Here is a 25199-nt window from a genome sequence, read left to right on the forward strand (position 1 = left end):
GCTGCGCGATAGCCATCTCCCACTGCGGGTAGGGTGGGATCTTCTACTGTATCTATGTGTGGGATCGGATCTGAACCGGGGCTTCAGGGGATATTCCCCCATACATCAAGGGAATCTCAAGAATGTACTATGTGTAATAAAGCAATAAACCAGTGTATAAGAGACCAGGTCTCAGAGATGCAGTTAGAGCACCTCGTGACGATACCTTGCTGTCTGATCTGATGTGTTCTGCTCCGACGGAATAAAACTTTGTTTCCTGCCTTCCAGTCTCCGGCGCCTGCCTCTTTCATTGGTAAATTATCGAGTGGTATAAGAGGCGATTACCGCCGGGCAAATACTTGAAAGGTTATCGACTGAAACTGCCGCTACCATTTAACACTGCCATGACTTTTTATAAAGTTTTCATTTGTTTGCCCAAAGGTTTTGAGGTCTACTAGGAGTTTACAGCTGCCTGGGCCAGTAATGGAATGCATATTGGGCTCAGACAGTGAACAGCTGTACTTGATAGCTGGGATAGGACCCTCCTGCCAGGATGGGAGGGACGGAGCTGTTCCCTTCCCCACTCACATTTCATAGGCTGCCTCTGGCACACTCATAAAGGAACTTGCCACCAGCCTTTTGTCACCCCACACTGCATGGAACCTGGGCAGGGGGAGAAGGGAAAAAGAAGGAACTTTCCAGAACCAGATGTGGGGGGTGGACCAGAAGTTTCCTCCACTTCAAAGGGCAGCACCAGGATGCTTGTTTGTGGTCCAGAGAGAACCAGGCCTGGCAGTTTGGGCTGGACTGTTCCCATGAGGAGCAGGGTCAAGACTGATTTGCATATGACTGGGTCCAAACTGGTTGGCATAGTGAGCAAAAAAATAATATATTAAACCCAGATCTTTATGACTGGGATGAATGTTTTCAATGCTCAGCATTCTGTCCATCATTTGTTCTTTTTGCTTTTGTCACACTAAGTGGGTAGGACATGCTCAGACTTGAGCATCACCGTGCCACTGGATTCAAGCTATCCTAGCTGATGAGGGGTGATACCCCAAAACTGGTTCCAGGATGCTTGTGTCAGATCTAGGGCGGTACACGGTCTAGGGCCCACCCCACTCGATTCCTGTGTCTCTGTGGTGCGCAAACGACGTATGCCTACACTGTCTTGTGCTAAACCACGCTGTGGTGGGCCTGGTGCTTTCATGGTATTTAGACATTTGCTTTGTATTTTGCATGATTGAGCTTTAAACATTTGTTTTGTATTTTGCAAGATTGAGCTCTCATAGCTCTTATATTGCCTCATATTTCTTGCATTGCCTTGCAGGGTGTTTGTTTATCTTTTTAGGACTACATGTCCCATGATCCTTAGAGGAATGTATGGTGTGTGTGGTAATGTCCTCATCAACTGCCACGCCCTTCCCTCCATGCTCACTATTCTTTGACTGCTCGCACGGAAGGACCTTTTTGCTACAGTTCCGCTTTTCTGAGAAATCTTTGTCGGATATAGATATTGGTGAGCGCCCTCTTAGCCTTTAGTGGCGTGCCTGTGGTCTGATGATCGGACTTTCATCAGTTCTTAGAGTTTCCGGCAGCCGCTCTTCATTCCTGCTCGGCGCGACCGGCCCCATCCACAGGAATTCTCCGTTCGGTGGCGGCTCCCGCAGAGTTTCCCCGACACAAGACTTCGAGCATTTGTTCAGAGTTGGTCGTACTCTGAATAGGTAAGATTATATTTTAGTAAATTAAGCCTGACATTGAGGACAATTTATGGTAATCAGAACATCGCTCTTTTAAAAGCGATGTTTATTTGCACTTGGCATAACATAGTTTTGGGGGGGGCTTATCTTTGAGCATTACACATTGAGCATTGCGCAATTAGTTGACACTAAGCCCTGCAAAAAGAGATATGTTTATGTTGAGCACGTAGTGAGTGAAGGTAACTCACATATCTTGTGGAAAGACAATTACTGGATTCAAAAGTTCCAGAGAATTCATACGGTCTTCGCATTGTACAGTACATAGTGAGTGAAATCAACTCTCATGTCTTGCCATTGTATTTTGCTGAAAAAGGAAGGCACTTTGAATCTTAAGTATCAGACTCTACGCAAAACCTATAGTTGCAATTAGTAGGCTCTTTACAAGTATATGTTTGTATATCTATTGTCTTTGTTTTAACCTTTTCCTTTACAGGTCTCCTTCCCAGCTGTTCCCATCCTAATTTCCCTTCCCCCCCCGCTTGATCACTCCAATACTGTGAATCAGAGTTGGTGGTATCAGGAGGTGGGTCCAGGTGATCCCGAGGAAGAACGTTCACTCTGACAGCTTGTTTCCAGTCCAGGGAGGACATGGCCTGGCAGATGGGGTTGGACTGTTCCCATGAGGAGCAGGGTCAAGACTGATTTGCATATGGATGGGTCCAAACTGAGGTGAGAAAAACAATGGATTAAACATACATCTTTTCGATTCAATCAATCAATCGCATTTATAAAGCGCGCTTGGGGGTGAATGTTTGCATTGTTCAGCATTCGGTCCATCATTTGTTCTTTTTGCTTTCGACCTGCTGAAACTGGCACTACTTGGACCTGAAACTGAACTTGCCTGGGCCTGCCTGAGCCCTGCTAGTCTCTACTGGAGTGAGATCCAGATGCCCATGAGGTGCCTCCTAGGTCCTAAACCCCTGGCTGGCTTCATTTGACCTCTTCCTGTAAAATCCTGAAGTTTTGAATTCCACGCGCCGGACTTCAACTTTTTCAGCGGAACTAACCTTTCCTACAGTTGTAATAGTCAGTAGTACAACCCCAATGTGTATGATCATTTTAGTCTTGTCAAGGTATAATAATTTGTACTGAAAGGGTTCGCACCCAGTAAAAAAACCTTTGCTCAACAGCATACGCTTCTGCAAATGGTACAATGCTTTCCTTCATGCAAGGCTATCTTATAGAGCACTAGCACAGTCCATGATAGCTTCAGCAGGCCAATGTTAGTAGATATGGCATTGCGGTGTTTCTTCCGCTTTGTGCAAGGCAGCACAGCAGATGTGGTTACTGTGTTGTGTCACATTGAAAATTGGTGAATCTGTGTTTTCACTGAAGCAGATGGACAGATGCACACCAATTGTTTGTGTCACTGGCTTACTAAATTCATTCCAACCAGTGGCTGCTCCTCCACGTGGGCATCGGTGTGTCGCCCCACTGCTTTCTCACAGTGGTTGAAGCAGGAACGTAAAATGGTATAAATAACATTTTACGTTTCTGCTTCTCACACTGCGAGAAAGCAGAAGAAGGGTATGCCTGGTTGGGGGTGGGTGGGTAGGCGGGTCGGGGAGGAGTCGCCAGCCCAATGTTATGGGCGCTGACTGTTTGGTTGGCCCCAGGGACGACCAAACCAGTCATGAACAAACTCAGTTTTCTCCATGTAGGCTGCATGCAGCCTGTATTGAGAAAACGGCCTCCTCATAGAAGCCTGTACAGACGTATTGCAGCATTGTGATTGGCTTAGGGCAGGAGAGGAAGACTTCCTGCTTCTGCTTCCCGTGAGCAGAGAGAGAGCAGGAGATGTGACGCGCAAGTCCGGGACCAAAGGCGAAGGTAAGTTTAAAAAAAAAAAATAATAATTATTAACTTAACCCCCGCCCCCCCACCCACGTGTAATGCCGGTCGCGACTGATTCCAACATTGCAGTCTATGAATGGAAATCTCTGTAGCTTTCAAAGAGGCCCCGCCCAAGGATTTACTGGTGCTTAGGCGCCCGGGTAAAATTGGTGCTGTGTGTGAAAAATTCACAGCAACCAAGTTTGAATTGTTTTTAAGGCTGGTTCTCAAATGGTCACACTCTCGGCCAAGGACATCATTTAGAGGTTGCTAGGGGTAGCAGCTGGCTTGCCCCTTGTGACCCCTGGCACTGCCTTTGCAAACTCCGAGGTGGCATACCTCAGAGGTGGCATAATCAGTTCCAGGAACACAGTGCTAGCTTGTCCTTATGGACGTTGGTTGGGGCTCCACTTTTCTTCTTTTCTATCATTATTTTATTACACTAATAGTAAATAATAGTATATTATTCACTATTGATGTAATAAACATGCATTACACTTAGTTGAAATATGGCTCTCTCTATCAGCTGAGGTAAGAAAAAAATGATTTTAAATGTATGTTGCGTGCATGCAAGCATGTGAGAGTGTGTTTATGCAAGGCATGGTCTATGTATGCATGAAGGTCTGTGGATGTGATGTGTAAGTGTTTGTGTGTGCGTGTGCATGTGTGAGTGAAAGTAATGGTTAAATGATGTGCGATGTTGCTTCAGCTACCCTTAGCAAACACAAGGAGATGATGGACGGATTGCTGAAACTTTTAAAACACTCACCCTAGTCACAGATCTGGGTTTAATCCATCACCCTTCTTTAGCTCACTTCACAACCCCAGTTCAGACACAGCTATATGCAAATCAGTCTTGGCCCTATGCCTCATGTGAACAGTCCAGCCCAAACTGCCAAGCCATGTTCACTCTGGACAGGAAACAAGCATCCTGGGACCAGTTTAGGGGTAACATACCTCATCAGCCAGGCTAGCTTGAATCCAGTGGCAAAGTGAGCAAAGGACCCACGTCTGGGCATACCCTGCCAACTTAGGGCAAACAAAGCAAACACAAGGAGATGATGGACGGAGTGCTAAAACTTTTCAAACACTCACTCCCAGTCACAGATCTGGTTTGAATCCATCATCGTTCTTTAGCTTACTTCGCCACCCGAGTTCAGACACAGTTATATGGAAATCAGTCTTGACCCTGTTCCTCATGGGAACAGTCCAGCCGAACTGTCAAGCCATGTCTTCCCTGGACCGGAAGCAAGCATCCAGGGATCTGTTTCAGGGTATCACCCGTTATCAGCCAGGCTAGCTTGAATCCTGTGGCAAAGTGAGCTTCAGCCACCCTTGGCATTTTGGTAAATTGACGTCTATGCCCTCAGCACAACAGATGTTTTGAGAGTTCCACAAAATTCTCTTTCACTTTACTGTATCCAGCTAGGTAATCATACTTTCGAACTTGTAAGCGTGCTCAGCGGCAAATTCTAGATATTTTTGGCATTACCGCTGCACAGCAAATGAGTTCTTCCTGCAATGTCTTCACCATTGTTCATTGAGGCCATTGAGGTAAAGCAGAATACCACATGTTTAAGGACTAAATTGGAGAGATGACTGGTCCAACCAGGGAAGATGGGATTCAGTGCCACAGGATTTCTGGGACAGAAGATCAGGCTTGGTCTTCTCTCACAAACCCAGTATTATTTATCTTTTTCCAAAGATGCTTTAATTTGAGACACCCCCACAAAATCCTATAATGCGGAAGTCAGGTTCTTGTGATAATGCCTTTTTTTACTCCCAACGCACTATGAATCTACACCACTTTAAAATCAAATTAGCCTCACAGGAATCTAGAATCTGATCTGTTTTTCTGTGATTGCCACAATAGATTGGTCCACGATTTGCATGCACTGTAATGACTATGTACACCCTAACTCATAAAATACTGCTACTTAACAAGTACTATTCTGGACAGGGGTGATAGATGCACATGCTTGACTTGGAACGTTCGTGGGCTCAACTCCCCCCAAAAGATCAGACGTATATTTGCCTATCTGGATAGGCATGGAATTCTGATTGCTCTCCTTCAGGAGACGCATCTGACAAATAAAGCAGAGACTGGGATTGCACACAAGTGGGCTGGATACAAACTCGCTTCTTCTTACTCGTCATACGCTAGAGGGGTCCTTATCCAGGTTAAAAAAGTGACACCCTTCACACCTATCAAAACATACATTGGCGACAAAGGGCGCTGTGTTATGGTGCATGGTAAGTTGGGCATGTCACTGACTACCATTGTTAATGCGTACGGCCCTGTAGTGGACGAACCACAAGTTTTTCATCGCATGCTCAATGTGCTGCGTGTCTGGCCGGAAGCAGCCATTTTTGGGGGGGGGGCAATCTTAACACACGTCTGGACCCCAATAAAGATAAACGCAGTCTCCATTTATCTCGAACATTAAAGGTGGCCCAATTTATCAGGAATGCCATGATGGAACTTGGGTTAGTGGATGCTTGGTGACTTCGTAACGCTTAGACACGTGGAGGTACACATGCCACGCCTGCGCATAACAGTTGGTCCTGCTTAGACTATTGGCTTCTGAGCGAGGGGATCAATGAATGGGTTACAGAGATTGGTCCTCTTCCTCGCACATTATCAGATCATAACCCAGTGCGGCTAGTCCTCACTATTCCTACTAATCCACGCCGTCCATTCACCTGGCGGTTCTACGCTGAGGCCCTGTTGGACCCTATCTATGTAGACACTATTCAGAAAGAAATAGTGCAGTACTTTGAATTGAATGTAGGCGCGGTTGATAGTGCGTCTACCTTGTGGGAAGCTTTTAAAGTGACTGTGAGAGGGGTCTGCATTAGCACCACAGCAGGTGGTATCAGAGATCAACTGTACAAAATAGAGACTGCACTAGAAAAGCTGGAAAAAGAGTACACGTCCCAACCCTGCACCTCCACACTAGCCCTAATACATGAGCAACTCCTGGAATATGACTCACTAGCACAAAAAGAGACAAATTATATATCAAGTAGACACATCGCCAGGACATACTGTGAGGGGAAAGACCTGGCAGACAATTGGCTCTCAAACTTAAGTTTCGGGCTGAACATCATCACATCACCAAAAAAGTGGATGTGCAGGAGGACGAACACTTCGCACCTCAGGATATAGTAGACCAATTTAGGGACTGCTATGCATCTATGTATACTTCACTTGGGAGCCTGAACGAAGATGCCCTGGATGACTATCTCTCTAATATTGCCTGTGCATGGCTGGCAGATGGTCAACGCGCATATCTCAGCCAACATATTGACGAGGCCGGTGTGAGGGCCGTAATTCTCTCCCTGCCGAACAAAAACCCCCCAGGGTTGGATGGCCTCACGGCTGAATTTTGCAAAGCTTATGTTGATCTATTGACACCCTATCTGCTTGAGATGTATGCAGAGGTGCATGAAAGCAGTAGATTACCGCTCTTCCTTCGGCAGGCCCTGATTATAGCGTTACTCAAAAAAGATAAACCTCCTTCCCAGTGTGATTCGTATCGCCCTCTCTCGTTGATAAATTTAGATGCTAAAATGATGGCTACCAAACTCCAACCATTAATGCCACGCTTGATACTACCGGATCAGTCTGGCTTGATCCCTGAAAGATTCACGTCCCACAACTTAAGAACCATTTTTGCTATGTTTCATGTGCTGAACCCTGATCTTCTCGCAGCTGCAGTCATGCTCGACGCGGCTAAAGCATTCGACTTGATCGAATGGCTGTACATGTTTCACATCTTAATTCGTATGGGATTTCCATGCGTCTTGGGTTGGGTGCGACTGCAGTTACTCAGACCCATCGGCGATGGTGCTCATTGGAGGACTCACCTCCAAGCCTTTTCAGTTTTCGACCGAGGCACCCGTCAGGGTTGTCCGCTATCGCCACTATTATTTGCCATTATGCTCGAATCCCTGGCATGTGTAATCCGACAGCACCACAGAGAGTCAGCGTTAAACTTTAGGCATCGCCCTATTGGCATATCTCTTTTTGCCGATGACATGGTACTGTTCATTCGTGAACCACAACAATACCTTTTTTTTTTTTTCTCTGTTTTTATGCAGACTTTTTATTGGTTGTTGAGATTTGTACAATCTGCAAGTTTTCGTTTTTTAAGGGTGACTTAGATTTTTTTTTTTCTTTTTAAATTTTCACAAGTTATCATAGAACAAAAAAAGAAAGGATCCTCGTGATACAGTACATTTTGCATTATACCAAGATTAGGCAGGAGAAGGAAACAAAGAAAATCCCTGTTACCTTGAGTACTGTTTCAGAAAGCCATCATTCCTTTGCCTCATATGGTTTATGTAGGGATCTTTGCCAGAATTCCCCCCATTCATAGCTTCAAGGGGGTTGACAAGGTCTAAGTGTCTCCTTAACTCTATTTCGTACATGACAATTTTAATAAGGCCAAAACACTCCGTATATGCTCAAAATATTCATCACTGATCTCAATCCCTTTATAGGATAACCAAACCACCAAACAATAACTGAATCCCGCCAGGAGCCTACCCCTATCCCATTGTCCTCTAGAGACATGCATTACCATCAGTGTGGATCCCCCCCTACAAAGGTGGGGTATTGCAGGGGGGGGCAGAGAACAAGAAAAGAAAAGAAAAGCAAAAAAGAAAAAACCAACAAGAGGGAGAGAGGCAAAGAAATACCTATATCACCACGTCTCAAGCCCAGGGTCCGTCTAACCAATATTTTTGCCCCACTACTTCACCCAACCCCTCTCCGGTCCTCCAGTGTCTCCAGCTTTGCACTATCACTCCTCACCGGATCATCCCTAGACTCCCCTGCCTGAACAATAGCTCCCCAGCGCTCGGCAAACGGTTTGCGCCTCTTGGTGATTCTGTCTTCTGTAATAAGGGCCTTCTCCTCCGCCCTTGCCCATCGTGTGACCTCTGCACCCCAGAGCATTATAGATGGGGTAATTTTAGCCTTCCACCTAAGCGCCATCTGCCTCTTCGCCAATAAAAGCGCTAAGTCTACAAACTAGTGCCCCAGCTTGCTAGACTTTGGTCTAGGATAGAGACCCAATAAACAGACCTCTGGGGTACAAGCCAGAGTCATATCCAGCACTTTGTTAACTTGTGCCAGGACCTCACCCCAGTACACAACAAGCTGGGGGCAAGACCACATCATATGGTCAAAATATGCGTCTAGGGCTGCACATCTAGCGCAGGAGATGTCCGTCTGCTGATAAATGGTATTCAGCCTATGCGGGGTCAGGAATGTCCTGTGGAGCACATTAAACTGTAGCACCTTAAATGCCGTGTTTCTAGCTACCTTCTTGGGGCTTCGTATGACTTTCTGCCATTCTTGATCTGTGAAAGGCCTACCTATGGAATCCGCCCATCTTCCCCTAAGGCCTCCCAATTCCTCTGGCGTCCAACCCCTTTCTGACAAGTACAGCCATCTGATCAGGTGGCCCGCCGAGCCTAAAGTTGCCACTGCTGCCAGTGCCGAGTGTGGATCCAGTTCCGTAGTGTGGGGTCCCCATAACTCAACTATGGCTCGTCTCAGCCTATGGTAATTCAAGAACTGTCCTCATGGTATTCCAGGAATTCCTCTAGTGGGAGCCACTCACCATCCCTATAACATTCCCCAATGGTGTGTATCCCCGCCTCATACCACCCAATCAACTGTCGGTGTGTAAGCGGTGGTCCTCTTCCCACCTGCGGGATACCTGTAAGGGGGATACCCGGAGCATACCATGTTCGGGCTCTGGAACGTGTCACACAGCGGTCCCAGCATTTCACCGCCACCGAAAGTAGTACCCCCATAGGTAGCACCTTTTGCCGCTTATCCAAAAGTTGAGGATATAACCGGACAGGAGCCGTCCCCATCGGTAGCGATATAGTGTCACTGTCTCTACCGTCCAACCAGCGAGACAGCCACAGCAGCTGTGCTGCCAGAAAGTACCCCTCGAAATCCGGGGCGCCGAGTCCTCCAGAAGCCAACGGCAGCCTCAACGTTTGCAACGTTACCCGGTTCCGGCCACCATCCCATACAAGAGACTGCAGGAGTTCATCTAACGTCTGAAACTAAGCCCTGGGGATCAGCACTGGAAGGTTCACAAAGTAATATAACAACCGGGGGAGCATCACCATTTTAGAAAGTGCCAGGCAACTTTAGTGATCGCCAGAATGTGATCTGGGACCTGAGGCTTCTCAAAGAAGCCCCCAGGATCCCTTAGAACATATCCATCTGTGTGTGGTATATCTGAATCCTGAGGTATTTGATGGATACCGGTGCCCATACCAATGTGTTCGGCACTGTCAAAGGTCGAGGCATACTAGGTCAAAGCGGGAAGACAAAAGTCTTTCGTGTATTCACTCGTAGGCCTGAAAAGGCTGTGAATTCTCCAAACAAGTCCATGATCATCCGGACTCCCGTAGAGCCGTCTCTCAAATAAATCAGGACATCGTCCGCATATAAGGAAATGATATGATTTGCTCCCTCTATCGGCATCCCCACACCCTCCGCCTCCCTCCGTATGCGAGTGGCCAGAGGTTCCATGGCGAGTGCAAAGATCAATGGGGATAACGGGCATCCCTGCCTAGTCCCCCTATAGATGGGGTAGGGGGATGAGATTGTGCCTCCTGTCCGTACTCGTGCACTCGGGCTCTTGTAGAGGAGCTTAATCCATTGCAACCAGCCATCTCCCAGCTGCATCTCCATCATAACTGCGAATAGAAAGTCCCACCGGAGGGAATCAAAAGCTTTTTCCAGGTCGATGGCTATCACAACGGCATCCGGGAAATCTCCAAGGGAAGGGTGGAACATCAGATGATAAAGACGTCTCAAGTTACTTGACATCGAGCGAGCTGGGATAAAGCCGCATTGGTCCGTGTGGACCAGTTGCTGCATATGGGAAGAAGTCTCAATGCTAAGGCCTTACTCAGGATCTTAAAATCCATATTCAACATGGAAAGTGGTCGGAAATTGGATAATGGGGCCTGATCCGAATTTGTTTTCGGGAGGGGAACCACCAATGCTTCCTTAATCGAGGGTGGTAACAGTCCATCTTCCAGGGCCAGAGCATAAACCCGTTCTAATTGGGGAGCCAGTATATCAATATACGTAGCATAGAACTCCGCCGGCAGGCCATCCGGCCCGGGTGTTTTCACCTTCGCCATCTCTCTTATCGATTCTTTGATAGCTCCTACCCCCATCGGAGCAGCCAATTGAGTCTGATATGTACGATCCAGCTGCACCAAACCTTGAGTCGCCAGGTACCGCTGCAGTGGTGCAGCTTCACATGGGTCAGGGTCATCGTATAAGGCTTCATAGTACATCCGGAAGGCTCCATTGATATCACCTGGAGAGGTTAGTATCTGGCCCTTAAGATCCGTAACACTGGTTATGGGGGACCCCCTGCCCTCCAGCCTGATCAATCACGCGAGTAATTTACTCGCCCTTCATCCTTCTGCGTGTTGGGCAGCTTGATGTGTTTGGCAGTCTATGGCCCTCAGTCGGTCCCAGGCATGGTGGTACTGGCTCCTCAGCTCCACAAGTCGGTCCCATGTTTGTCCCCCCTCTTCCGCTTCTTTATCTGCCCGGAATATCCGGGCTTCTATCTCTTCCAACTCCTGCGTTACCAAGCATCTTGTGCCAACTGTCTTCCCTAAGCAGAACCCCCTCACCACCACCTTACACGCCTCCCACTCCACCAGCCGAGAACTAGCCGTGCCTCCATTAGTGGTGAAGTAGTCTGTCAACCGTTCAGCGAGATTGTGTTGGAATCCTTCATCTTCCAACAGTATAGGGCTAAGGCGCCAGCTGGAAATCAGAGTCCGCTCCCGAAGTGGAGTAAACCTCATAATCAATGGGCTGTGGTCTGATAGTGATCGACCCAGATACTCAGTAGTAGAAAGTAAGGAGGAAAGGGATGAAGAGCACCAAAACATGTCTAGTTGGGTATGCAGGTCGTATAAATGTGAGTAATAGGAGTAGTCCCGCGTCCCGGGATTGTGTAGCCTCCAAACATCCCTTAAGTCCCATCCCTGGGCCCATGCTCTCAACCCTCTAGCTGTTGATTCAACCTGAGACCCATGAAGCAGGGGTGTTGATCTATCCCAGTGCACATCAGCTATGCAATTAAAGTCCCCCCCTTATTATCAGATCTGTGTGTGGGAAGTCGGCCAGGACCCCTGAGAGGTCAGTCAGAAAGGAAATCTGATCTCTATTTGGGCTATAAACATTCACCAATGTCACCTCTCAAAGTACCTGTAATTATCACGTATCTCCCTTCCTGATCGATCCTTTGCCTAAGGAGCCTAAAGGGAACCCCCGGTTTAATCAAAATCAGGACCCCCCTGGAGAAAGCGGAATACGTAGTAGCATACAACTGTCCCCGCCAGCGCCTACCCAAACGGCAATCTCCCCCTCCACCAAATGCGTTTCCTGCAGCATAACCACATGTGCCCCTCTACGCCTAACGTAGGACAGTACCTGATATCGTTTCAGCGGTGACCTCCTCCCTCTAACATTCCAGGTTGCCAGTTGGAACTGCTCGGGCTTACCACCTGTCATCACCATTCTTCAATATCGCGCTCCCCCGCTCCACACTTGGAACCATTTCTGTGCCCCTGGCGGAAGCAAACAACCCCCTCATCTAAAACTCCCCATCACAAGAGTGGATTGGCAACGGCCAACCACCCAAACCTACCAACATAACCCATGGTGATGCTTCTCACCACACAACAGAGTCAAAGTATGCAAAGGTCTAAAGGAATCTACCCTAAGACCTGCTGTGGGTGCGTGGGAAGATCAGTGACGTCTACCAAGAGAGCCCGCTAAACGCCGACTAGCCTCATGATTAACCCTGAACCCCCTTTCCAATCCTAATCTCACCACCAGAAAGCCGCGCCCCCTCAGGACAACGCTTCTCCGTCAGACTATACCCCCGCAGTGTTCTACCACTTCCCCCTTTAACAAGGCCAACCCCCACTACACCATACAAGTGGTTATAATCTATTCCCTCTCCCACAGTAACCCCCTACAAGTCATCAGCAGTCTGCGGTGTCACCGACGGCGGGACCCCACTGGTAGCCTGTGAGCTCTCCGAGTCCATGTCCTCCTCCCCATACTTAGCCACAGAGTCCGTTTCAGAGGGAGAGTCTCTGGAGTGCATCACTGCGGCCACCGCCTCCAGAACTTCAGCGCGCTCCGCGGCCAGACGTATCGGGCTGGGTTTCTGAACAGTTGTCCGGCACCTCGGTTGTCGTAAACATTTCCCTGCACGCATCTGTCCCACTGTTTGGCGTCTTGAGGACGATTGAGGGGAGCCACCCGCCCGATACACCTCCAACCAGTCCCAAGCTGTTTGTGGGTCCTCACAGAAGTGTGTCTTTCCTTCCATCATAATTTTTAGATGAGCAGGGAACATTATGGCGTACTGAATGCTTTCTTCTCTTAGGGCCTTCTTCACTTCAAAGAACGAGGCTCTCCGTCTTTGTACCTCCAAGGTATAATCAGGGAAAAGCGTCACTTTACTGTTGCCTACCACAAAGGGGCCCACTTCTCGTTCTCTCCTCAGCAAAAGGTCTCTGTCTCTGAAGTGCAGCAACTTAGCCACCACCGTCTGTGGAGGCCTACCAGGAGCAGGCGGACGTGCCGGCAGTCGGTGCGCTCGTTCAAGGGTATAAAATGTGGAGAGGCCCTGCGGTGCCACCACTTTGCGGAGCCAGTCCTCTAACTAAGCCACCATATCTGTGCCTTCTTCACCTTCCGTCAGTCCCACCACTCGGATATTACTTCTCCGATTCCACCCTTCCGCATCCTCTGCTCTCTTTTCCAGTAGCAGAACTCTTTGGGATAGGTCCCCCACCTGCCCTTGCAGCCCTTGCTATATCGGTACCACAGTCTCCAGTGATCCCTCCACCTGCTTCACCCGATCAGAGAGCTTCGCGTGTTCAGCCCTCAGGAGGCCCAGCCCCACTGAGACTGTTGCAATGTCTTGGTGTAAGGTATCCTTAGTGTCTTTAATGGCTGCAAGGAGGGTATCAAATTGCCGTTGTGCAAGATTATCCGGTTGATCAGCCTCCTTGTCTTTTGAGTCTTACGTCCCTCTACTTACATCACGTTCAAGAGGGGGACCCGTCGGCCGTGCCCTGGGCTTCCCCATGTCTGCTGTGATTCGTGCTCTTACTGTCCGAGGGTGGCTGACTCACTGTGGGGCAATCTCCTCCCCCGGGCAAGCGGGTATCCACCACTCCAGCGTCCTTTGAGGATGAGGATGAAGAAGAACTGCCAAGTGGCGAGAGATGGGAATCCTATAGTACCAGTCAATAACACAGCAGAGCGTACCTGTTCCCAGAACACCGAGTTCTTCTCTAAACCTGGCAAAAGTCAAATTTCCGCCTCAAGGAGTTTACTAAATGTGGGATTCGCAGTACTCCCACGTCGCCACCCAGCCGCCGATATTTCATTCTGGCATACAAACTCCGTGCAAGGTGTCTGACCTCTCAGCCCTGTCAAACTGGCACTGCTCCGCTCCCCCGAGACTCTTGCCTCTTATGTCACCGGCTCTCCGGGGGACCGCCAGGTCTCCGCACCCCGTGAACTCCTCCAGGTGTTGGTATTTACTGCTTCTGATCGTATCAATGCAGGCAATCTCTCTTCCCTAAGCCGTCTTCCAAAATTAGACCTCACCGTTAGCGGCGCAGATGGGGCCGACACCATCCACCGCGTCTCCTGTAGGGACCCTGCAGTGTGTCATCTTAAGCACTCCCACATCGCCTTCTAGTTGCTAATATTTCTTTTCAGCCTATGAGCTCCGTGTGCGTCTTCTGATCACTCACATTGGCCCCGCTCCACCACCTCTCCAAGCGCCGGCACCCCGGGGAACCGCCCGGTCTCTTCACCCTGGTCGCTCCTCCAGGCAGACCCCGGGTGCTGGTATGTAGTGCATGTGCAGGCTTCTCTGGCCGTACCGATGTGGCTTACCTCCCTTCCCTTCGCCGTCCCCCAAGGCAAGGTCACAGCGCTAGTGGCGTAGGCGGAGTCGGCACCATTCACCGCACGTCCGTCTGGGACCCAGCGCTGCAGGGACAGTGCCGCTCATCGGGAGGGGGAGGAATCGCCTCGGCAGCCCGCTCGCCCCACTCGGCGTCCGTCCTCTGCCACCTTTCCTGGACGCTTCAACAAGCGCTCGGGGATCCGATCTCCCAGTCCCGATGTCTTTCAGTTGTGGAGCTGCCGTGGACCCGCCATCTTGGATATCTCTACCGGCGGCCCAAGAAGGCGACCCCCTCCAGCGGCTCATCTGCAGTCCTCACCACCAAGACTGGTGTTGCTCAGCTCCCCCAAACCTCGGGGGCCTCTCCCAGCTTCTACCCCACACGGGGCCGAGGGTAAACAGGTAGAACACAGTATAGTTTAGTCGGCTCGCGCTGAGCTGAAGGCTCACGCGTCCGCCATCATCGAATGCTTGGCCTCGCCCCAACCACAACAATACCTTGGCCCTGCTTTGCGGGAATACATTCGCTTCGGCTTGTTCTCCGGCCTCACCATTAATTGGGACAAATCGGTAGTAATACCTTTAACAATGATAACTGCTCTGCTCCCCGACTGTGGAATATCCATTGGTATGGTCTATAGAGCCGGTTAAGTACTTGGGCGTGTGGGTGCATCGTGACCCTGAAGTGGTTATAAGAGAGAATTACGGAAAAGCTTTCGTAGCTCTGGAGCAGCAAGTAGACAGATGGTCGACCCAGCCACTTTCCCTAGCTGATGGTCAATCTGCCACGATTTTTATATCTGTTATGTAATATTCCTATAAAACTAACCACCCAATTTTTTAAGACTGTTCGAACCCTACTGCTCAGACTGATTTGGGTGGCGTAAGCAAGCTCTAGTGGGCAGGAACAGGCTTACATTGGATTGTGATAGGGGTGGGTCAACGCCACAGATCTATACATTTATTACCTGTGTGCCCAGGTGCAATATGCGTATCACTGGTATCATCCACATGCCATCACACCCCACGTTGTAGTGGATGACGGAGACGGAGACGCAGACCTCATTCATTAGCCGGAATGCTGACACACACGTGCAGAGGCACGCCAAGGTCTGAAATCATCACCCGGGAGACTCAAAGATAAGCTTCCCCTATATGCTCCAGCCCTACCACTGGCATATCACGCAGCACTTACAGTGACGCAAGAACGGGGCTCGATGTGTTTACTTATAGAGGCCGGCATAGACCAAATGCAGGACTTGTATCATGATGGACACTTTATTACATCTGAAAATCTGCAACACATTACTAACTAATCCCCGCTATTTCAGTTCACGGTGCATCGCTTCAAGCTAGCAGTTAAAACACATTAGACAACATTCCCTAGTGAACCACCCTTACTAAAAGCCCTACAGCTCCTCCGAGTAGCACCCACATGGCGCCAGATGGTCACTAAGTTGTACAGAGCAGTGAGAGAGGAGAAAGTGAGAGACACTGACAGAAGTCTGAGTCGCTGGAATGAAAGACTTGACCCCCTCTGACGCCATTGGAATGGGAGCATATCTGCACTCTCACTGGCAAACTCACTTCCAATGGCAATCTGAGAATTATACACTTTAAGTACCTTCACCAGGTATACCACACACCTCTTAAATTAGATACCTTTGGTCTTAGGTACACGAGCAATTGTAAGCACTGTGGTCTTACGGACGTGGACTTCTGTCACCTTGCATGGTATTGCCTGCCAGTAGCTCAGTACTGGTAGGAAGTAACAAACTGTATTCAGAACATCTCAGGCGTTCAGTGGGGTGCACACATTTGATCTGCTTATTAGGCTATGTACCTCAGCTGAAGGGGATGCGAGGTAAATTTGTGAGAATTTCCCTCCTACTAGCAAAGTGACGCATAGCACTCACCTGAGAGGGTACACTGACCCCCGTGTAAAACACTGGGTTCGATATATGGTATATCATAAAGAAAATCTTGAGTTATTCGCAGAGGAACTCCCCTCGTCTTCTAAACCCAAGGATATATGGGAACCCTGAAGTCAATACCTCCTGGCACAGACTCAGGGTGAATCGAACCTTGATACTTAGGGATGTTGAACTGTGAATGTACTTTTTCGTGACAAATGCTTGTTAAAGTGCGACATGGTCTATATGTGCAGGAATAATGTCTGCAAGGTCAATCACAATGGTTGTGATGTTTTGTTCTGTTTTGATTTCGCTGGTTAACTGATTCCGCTCTGCATAGCGGTGGAGGTATTGTCTCCTCTGAAAATTAATAAAAAGAAAAAAAAAGAATACTTACCCTTCTTCCTGCTCGCTCAAGAGAGCGAGACGACCAAGACTTCTCTTCCTTAAGGCACTCTAAGAGCAAGCCATCACCGGGATTCCTGTTCTCTCAGAGGAACGACCTCCCTTTGGCCATTTGTCTATGTTCAAACTAAGGAGAGCGGGTTGTTTGAATTTGCTTTCCGTTTATTTTCGCTTCCATCGGAGCCTTTTCACTTGCGGATTTCTGGACAGTTTTTCAATGCGCAGAAGCGCCATCCTTTCTTTGCTGATTTTTGGGCTGTCCTTCAACGTGCAGGAGCGCGAACCTTTCTTTCCTGATTTTTGGGCAGTCCTTCAACGCCCAGGAGCGTGAACCTTTCTTCGCTGATTTTTGGGCAGTCCTTCAATGCTCAGAAGCTCAAACCTTTCTTTGCTAATTCTAAAATAGATCGAACACATCAGGAAGCGAAAGAGTCAGTTCACGCATACTATGAGAGGCTAACTCTGGCTTTCAAACAGTTTAGTGGGGATGACAGTCTGGGAGAAAAGGACCTGAGCCATTTTGTGTACAGATTTGTGTATGGTCTGCGTCCTGAGATTGGGGACATGATCAAGCAGCACACTGTGGACTGGCAGAGCAAGAAAATAGATGAGATCCTGAGACATGCTAAATATTTTAGTGATGAAATTGAGGCAAAACAGCGGAAACTGAAAGAGAAGGCAATGTGGGCTCAAGTAAAGGTTGCAGAGAGACAGGAAGCTCAGCTAATAGAACAAGCAAATAATCCAGGCATAAAATCAAAGTTTGGTCCAGGAAAGGGAAAGGGTAACATTGAGGAAGCCAAGAAGAAGTTTCCCTGTCACAACTGTGGCAGGTTAGGGCATTGGAAATCCGAGTGTAAAAATCCACCTCTTGCTAATGATGAAAATCCGTCATTAAATCCACAGGTGCAGTGTGAGGGGAGTGGCCCATCGCCGCAACAGCAGAAGGCTGTCGGTCTACAGAATCAGGTTCCAAAACCGCCCTTACCACAGAGCCGAAGTACACAAAGATATAGCAAGGAAACGGGATTCTACAATTAAGAACAGGTAAACAAACCGCAACGCGCGAGCGCTGTGTCACAATATTGGATGCACAATGACGAAAGTGAGCCAGAAGAAATCTATTGACGGTGCCGAAAAGAGGAAGCAGAGTGCGTACTTGGCGCATCTCTAGAAATAGATCAGACAGGACCATTTGTAGATGGGAAAGTTAATAATGAAAATATTACTTTCTTAGTAGACACTGGAGCTACACGATCCACTGTCAGATCAGCAGATGTGAAAAATCTTCCTCTTTCGGATGCAACAATCCAAGTAGTTGGTGTGTCAAACACCCAGATTAAAACGTACCTTACTGATCCTGTAAAGGTCAGAATAGGGAAATTTTCAGGCATGCATAGATTCGTGGTGTGTGACACCAGTCCTGTGAATCGATTAGGGAGGGATTTGTTGTGCAAGATGAATTGCACCATATTCTGTACACCAGACGGAATAGCTTTTGAAACACCAGACGAGGATGTCCTGTATAAAATGACCATAGCTAACCGAGAGTGTGAGGTTGCTGGAACTTATGCAGTATTCAATCCAGCTGAATTGCCCCCGGAATTGAAACAGACAGTGAAAGCAGCGGTCTGGGATTTCACTGGGGAAGATGTAGGCCTAATGAGAAATGTAGACCCAGTGAGAATCGCTGTAAAAGAGGGAGCTGTTTACCTTAACATTCCACAGTACAGACTGACCCCAGAAATAATAGCAGGGGTAACCCCTTTAATCGAGAAAATGATCCAGCAAGGAGTGCTGAGGGAAATAATGAGCAGTCCATGTAATTCGCCTATCATGGGACTGAAAAAGCCAAGTGGGAAATTCAGGATTGTGCAAGATTTGAGAAAAATTAACAAGATTGTTGTTCCCTGTTGTCCAATTGTTCCAAATCCCTCAGTAATTTTGTATCAGATCCCACATGATGCAGAATGGTACACAGTAATTGATTTGTGTCATGCTTTCTTTTCTATTCCATTGCATCATGACAGCCAGCCACTTTTTGCATTTCGGTTTGGAAACCGTATTTTGGCATGTGCCGAATCCCACAGGGGTACACAGAGAGCCCTTCCATTTTCAATCAGCTGTTAAAGAAATCTCTGGAAAGTCTTACCATGCCTGAAAATTCAGTTTTAGTCCAGTATATTGACGACCTACTGGTGGCGTCAAAGACACGTGAGGCTTGTGAAACAGACACCATAACTTTGCTAAATCATTTGGCAGATGGAGGACTTAAGGTTTCTCCAACAAAATTGCAATACTGTAAGAAAGAAGTGACATACTTGGGTCATAATATTGAGAAAGGCCTGAGAAAAGTAACCATAGACAGAATTCGAATCATTAGAGGAATGAGAGCTCCAATGACCCAAAGAGAGGTGAGAATGTTCCTAGGAATGGTTGGCTACTGTCGTCAGTGGATACGTAATTTCTCCCTGATTGCCAAACCATTGGTGAAATTGACAAAAAGTGAAGTAAAAGACCCCCTTGAACTGAACAAAGAAGAGTTGGCAGCATTCAAACAGCTGAAGAACAGTCTTTGTGAAGCCCCTGCACTGGGTATGCCAGACTATGAAAAGGAGTTTGAGCTATACTGTAGTGAGCGAAATGGGTGTGCACTTTTAGTATTGATACAGAAACATGGAAGACAAAGGAGGCCAATAGCCTATTTCTCATCAATGCTAGATCCAGTGGCAATAGGTCTGCCAGGATGTCTGAAAGCTGTAGCGGCCACATGCCGAAGCCTAGAGCAGAGTGAGGGAATTGTGATGGGGTATCCAGTAAGAGTGTTTGTACCCCATAGTGTGGCGATCCTTTTAACAAGGAGTCGAACACAGTTCATGTCACATAGTCGGCTGACTAAGTATGAAAAGGTCATTCTAGGTGCAAACAATGTGAGTCTGGAAAGATGTGTGAATGTGAATCCAGCTACACTTTTGCCTGATGCAGAGAGAGTGGAGATAAGGGAAGAAGCTGATCATGATTGTCTGGATGTGCTTGATTACTGCACAAAACCTCGTCCTGATATAAGAGATCTACCACTGCCAGAGAGTGATCATGTGTTGTTTGTGGATGGATCCTGTTTGGGGACGGATGAAGGAGTGTTGAGCACAGCTTATGCAGTATGCACAGTTTCAGCAGTTATAGAGGCATCACCCTTGAAAGGAGTTAAATCCGCTCAAGTAGCAGAAATAGTGGCATTAACCAAGGCATGCAAGATTGGGAGAAATGTAAGAGTGACTGTGATGACTGATAGCCAGTATGGCTTCGGAGTTGTCCATGATTTCGGCCAATTATGGCTGCAAAGAGGCTTCCTGACCTCAAGTGGAACTCCCATAAGGAATGCGGAAGTGGTTGGGAAATTGCTTGAGGCAATACAAATGCCCAAAGAACTGGCTGTGGTAAAATGTGCTGCTCATGGGCAGGGAAGTGATTACATCACTACTGGAAACCGGTTTGCAAATGACATGGCTCAGTATTGTGCCCGAAACAAATATTCGATTAATCGGTCTAAGGAAAAGGAAATGTCTTTTTGCTCCATAATGTTTACTAACAATGTGGGAACATGGGATGAAGTGAGGCAATTGCAGGATGAAGCAGGTGATGAGGAAATGAGACAGTGGGTAAAAGCAGGATGTGCACCCAGAGAAAAGGATCATGTGTGGGTCTATCGGGATGGAAGACCAGTAATGCCTGATAGCATGATGTCAACCATGGCACGGATGTATCATGGCCAAGGACATCTGGGAAGGGATGCCATGATAAGGGCCTTTAAACAGACCTGGTATAATCCAAAATTCAGGCTGATTGCAGAGAGTCTCTGTCAGAGATGTTTGACATGTCAGCAGTACAATCCTGGAAGAAAAACAGTGGTGAGTCTGGGCACCATAGGTGATGGAATCACAGTGGCCAAGCTATTGTTGAGAAAATTCATCCCAAGGTACGGGTTCCCAATAACCATTGAATCAGACAGAGGAGGACATTTTTATAATGAGATCATGAAACTAATTTGTGAAGCATGGGGTGTACAAAAGAAACTGCATTGTGCCTACCGACCAGAGGCTTCTGGTGTGGTCGAGCAAATGAATGGTACCATCAAAAATAGAATTGGAAAAATGTGTTTGGCCACAGGTTTGAAATGGCCTGATGTCTTGCCTCTGGTCTTGATGACCATTAGGTCTACTCCAGATAGAACCACAGGTTTGAGTCCACACGAGATCATCATGGGACATGCCATGAGACATGTGTTTGTGCCAGTCAACAAGCTGATGACTATAACTGATGACATGATTTTGGATTACTGTAAAGGCCTGGCTGACGCAGTTCATTCTGTGTTTCACCAGGTTGGAGCGGATGCCACCACACTTGAAACGAAACCAGCCCATGATTTGAGCCCAGGGGACTGGGTAAGGATAAAAGTACACAGAAGAAGAAATTGCCTGGTTCCAAGGTGGGGAAGACCAGGACAGGTCATCTTGACCACAACAACTGCTGTGAAGTGTGCAGGACTGAAAAACTGGATACATGCTAGTCACACACTGAGAGTTCCAAATCCAGCAGAAGGCATTGGGAATGAATACTTTGATGAATCAGAATCAAGTGATGAGTCAAGCAGTGAAAGCCAAAAAACAAAAGAAAATCCTGAAAGGGGGGAGAATGAGCCAAGACTAGTTCAGACCCCCAGAGAAGAAATTCTGAGAAAAAGATTGCAGATTCCAGATACTTCAGATTCTGGAGATGAGCAAAACGCCAGTGGTGAACACAGAAAGAAGAAAAGGAAAGAAAAGAACATCCAGTCAGAAGTACCCTTTGCACCAGATGAAAGAGTAGAAGAAATTCCACCTAAGAAAATACTGGAAGAAGAAGAAGGGACAGTTGCAGAAAGAGAGGAACAGATTGCGGAAAACCCCCGAGGAGGTGTAGGGAACTGCAACACCCAGATAGACGAAGGGACAATTAGTCGGCAAACAGATTGCGTGCCGGAGACCCGAGGAGGGACAGAAGTAGGGCCAACCCAAGAGGTGGAAAAGGAGATTTCTGAAAAAGAAAAATTAAATGAAACGGAATCTGAAGACAGTGAAACAGAGATACCAGAAGGTCGAGTCCTGAGAAAGAGAACTTGGATCGAGGAAAGAAACGGCAAAGATGGCAAACCAAGAAGGAACGCCAAAGGAGACATTTGGCCAAATAAAATTAAGAAACTGAGATACAGATTGATACGAGCTAAACCCTCAGAGGCTGAACAGGTGAATGAAGTAACTAGTCAGCGTCCAGAGAAAGAGGAAGAAACAGAAGTGTCAGAAGCAAACAAACGAGCAAGAAAGCCAAATCAGAAATATAAGTCACCTGAATGGACGTACGTGGCACTGCCTGAACAAGGAGAAGAGGCAGATAGTCAAGGAAATCCAGAGGAGATTTGGCTGAAACTGATAAAAGAAGAAGAAACTGGGGAAATCCTGAGAGTTATCTTATCTGACATTGGAGAAGAAGCGAAAGATCAGGAAATCCTGCATGTGGATGACGAGAAAGAAGTGAAAAACGACGAAAGGCCAAGCTGAGTAATTTGGGCGATCCTTGTAGGAATACACAGGATTGAAAAAGAAAAAATTGTAATATTTGGACAACCTGAAAAGTTTTAGCTTCAAGAGCTATAAGAGGCGGAGTAGAAGAGGCTAAGTCAAGTCAAAAGACATGGTTAGATCTAACAAGATGGCTAACATAGATGATAATAAGAGTAGATGTACCTTCATGAGAAAATGGTGCAAGACATGTTGCTGTTGTACAGGACTATTAATGCTTCTTTGGAGCGTACTCGCTCTTTTGATCTCTTTCAAAGTAACTTTAGATACATTAGCAGGACATACTGAGAATATGACTAATATAGTGAAGAACTCACAAAAAGTAATACTGGTTAGAACAAGCACAGAGCATGTGCATCAAGATAGGTCAATAAATGATTGTTCTATTAATGTGTTTTCAAAATTGTTGTATGAATATGTTAAAACAATGGAAGTAAGGGATTGCTACGTTTGCATGCAATTACCTGCATCTGTTTCAGAAGGGTTGACCTATCATCACCTCCCAGCAACTTATGGAATAACATGTAGCGTCTTAACTAGTATATTTTATCAAGTAGGAAAATTTGAGTATAATTTGTCTAATGTAGATAATATTCTTGGACGATTGCCCATGAATAAAGAATTAAATCCAGAAAAAGAAACTAATACATTGGGAGAAACTTTTATAGAGACTAAAGGACTAACTCTAGAATATATTTTTAACTTGTAGTTTGAAACCAGAAGAGAAAACATTTTTGGATATGGTTGAGGAGAGAAGATTGAAAATACACAAGAATGCAGAAGGACATAAAGAAGGGGAAAACATTTGGGCAATAGATGGGAACAAGGAAACGCAAGGTGATGTTAGACCAACAATAGCTATAGATTCACCACAGAAAGGCAAATTATGCATCATAAGAGAAAGATCCCAGTATGATTACATATACATAGGGACAAGTGAGTGTCATGATACATACTTCATTGCATCTGGATGGGATTTAGAGGAGGAGAAGACCCAGTTTTTCCTGGATTGTATTACATTTGTGGGAACAAGGCTTATTACAGACTTCCTGACCATTGGTATGGCACATGTTATGTAGGCCTGGTCTTTCCAAAGATCTTTCACATGGATAGAGTAGAAAATAGTGGACCAAATAACCTACTAATGCGTAGCAGAAGAGAAACCTGGTTAGAAATTGTAGGGGATATTTTTGGAGCCTTGATACCAGCAGTGGGAATATCTTTGAATGCAAATAATATTCGGAAGCTGTCCACCTTTGTGGATCATTTGTCAACAAGCACAGCTGGAGGATTTCTATTGGTAAACACTGAATTAGTTGCCATGCGTGCTATGATTATGCAAAATCGACTTGCCCTTGATATTTTATTGGCAAAAGAGGGTGGAGTCTGTGGAATGCTGAAAGTTCAACATTGTTGCACTTACATTCCTGACGAAAGCAAAGATCTAAAAGTTTATATCAAAAATATTACAGAATTGCATGACGAAATAAAACCACTGGAGGTTGAAAGTATCTGGACTAGACTTAGTAAAAGCTTTCTTAGGTAAATTAGGAAGTACCATAATAGGGAAAATATTATTTCCATTAACCTGTGTGATTTTCGTATTATTACTACTTAGATTAGGATGTATGTGTTGTAGATATAGAAGAAATAAAAAGAAGGTTATAAGAGAAATTTACAAAAAGAGAGAAAAAAAAACAGAAAAAGATCTCAATGAAATAGAAATGGAAGAGTGGAAGGAGAGTATGTATGATAGAACCCAGAGAGAAGATGAAAGGGAAACAGAATTTTAATTAAGCAAAAAGACATTTCAAATTTCTGCAAAAGGGGAAATAAAATTTGAAATTTGTGGGTTAATAATAATGTGTGGTAATTGAATTAATCAACCTTATTAACCAAGAGAATACACGTGGGAAGGCATTTGCATGGCTAAAATAATGAGTGAACTAAGTTTGTACACATATTAAATTTATATGTTTAGCTTAAAGTAACGTTTATGTGTTTTGCGCTTAAATAAATCAGCATTAATGGCTTTAAATGTCGCGTATGGCTAGATAAATGCATACACATAAGGGTATTAGCAAGGGAATAACATTGTTTCATTCATTTCCATGTATTAATTACGTTTTGTGTTTCTTTATCTTAAGTTGACTATTTAGGCCTGCTAAAAGATGGCCGCCAACTGAATCCACACTAAAGTACATGACTTCATGCAATTGACAATGGAGGAAGGCGTCTGAACTGACTACGTAGCAACCTCTCCTTGAACCCCTGAACCAGGTCCATGAAGACTACTCTGGGCGAGACGCCAATGTCCCTGAACACGGATGAAAATGTTGCAAACTAGGAACCAAAAGCCACCTATTCACAATAGACTGATACTTTCCTGACCTGGGAACGATTTTCCCATACGCCTAGTTTAATACATCATCCGTATGAGAACTTTTAAATTGTTTCTTAAAATCTTGGGACGGTGCTGAATTCAGCCAATGAAAAGCCTAGAAAAATATGAAATGTATCTATTATATGTAAATTTTAGTATAAATATTAGTAGTCCAGAGAGGGAAATTAGGTTACCACCCAACGAGCTCGAGACGCGCCCTAATCAATGCTATTTCACTACGCTGACAGCAGAGGACGGGACAGTAGACTCTTGATGAATTTCTGAGGACCAGATTCTGA

General features: G+C 46.4%; 1 long non-coding RNA gene across 1 annotated transcript; it reads left to right on the forward strand.

Moving 5' to 3' along the window:
• Window positions 1-1457: 1457 nt before the first annotated feature.
• Window positions 1458-25199, forward strand: LOC146808883 (uncharacterized). The gene is made up of 3 exons (XR_014965500.1): window positions 1458-1706; window positions 17809-17949; window positions 24665-25199. It is a non-coding gene; the product is annotated as an uncharacterized LOC146808883 (long non-coding RNA).

Source organism: Triturus cristatus, chromosome 7 (genome assembly GCF_964204655.1).
Source record: "Triturus cristatus chromosome 7, aTriCri1.1, whole genome shotgun sequence".
In the NCBI taxonomy this organism is placed as follows: domain Eukaryota; kingdom Metazoa; phylum Chordata; class Amphibia; order Caudata; family Salamandridae; genus Triturus; species Triturus cristatus.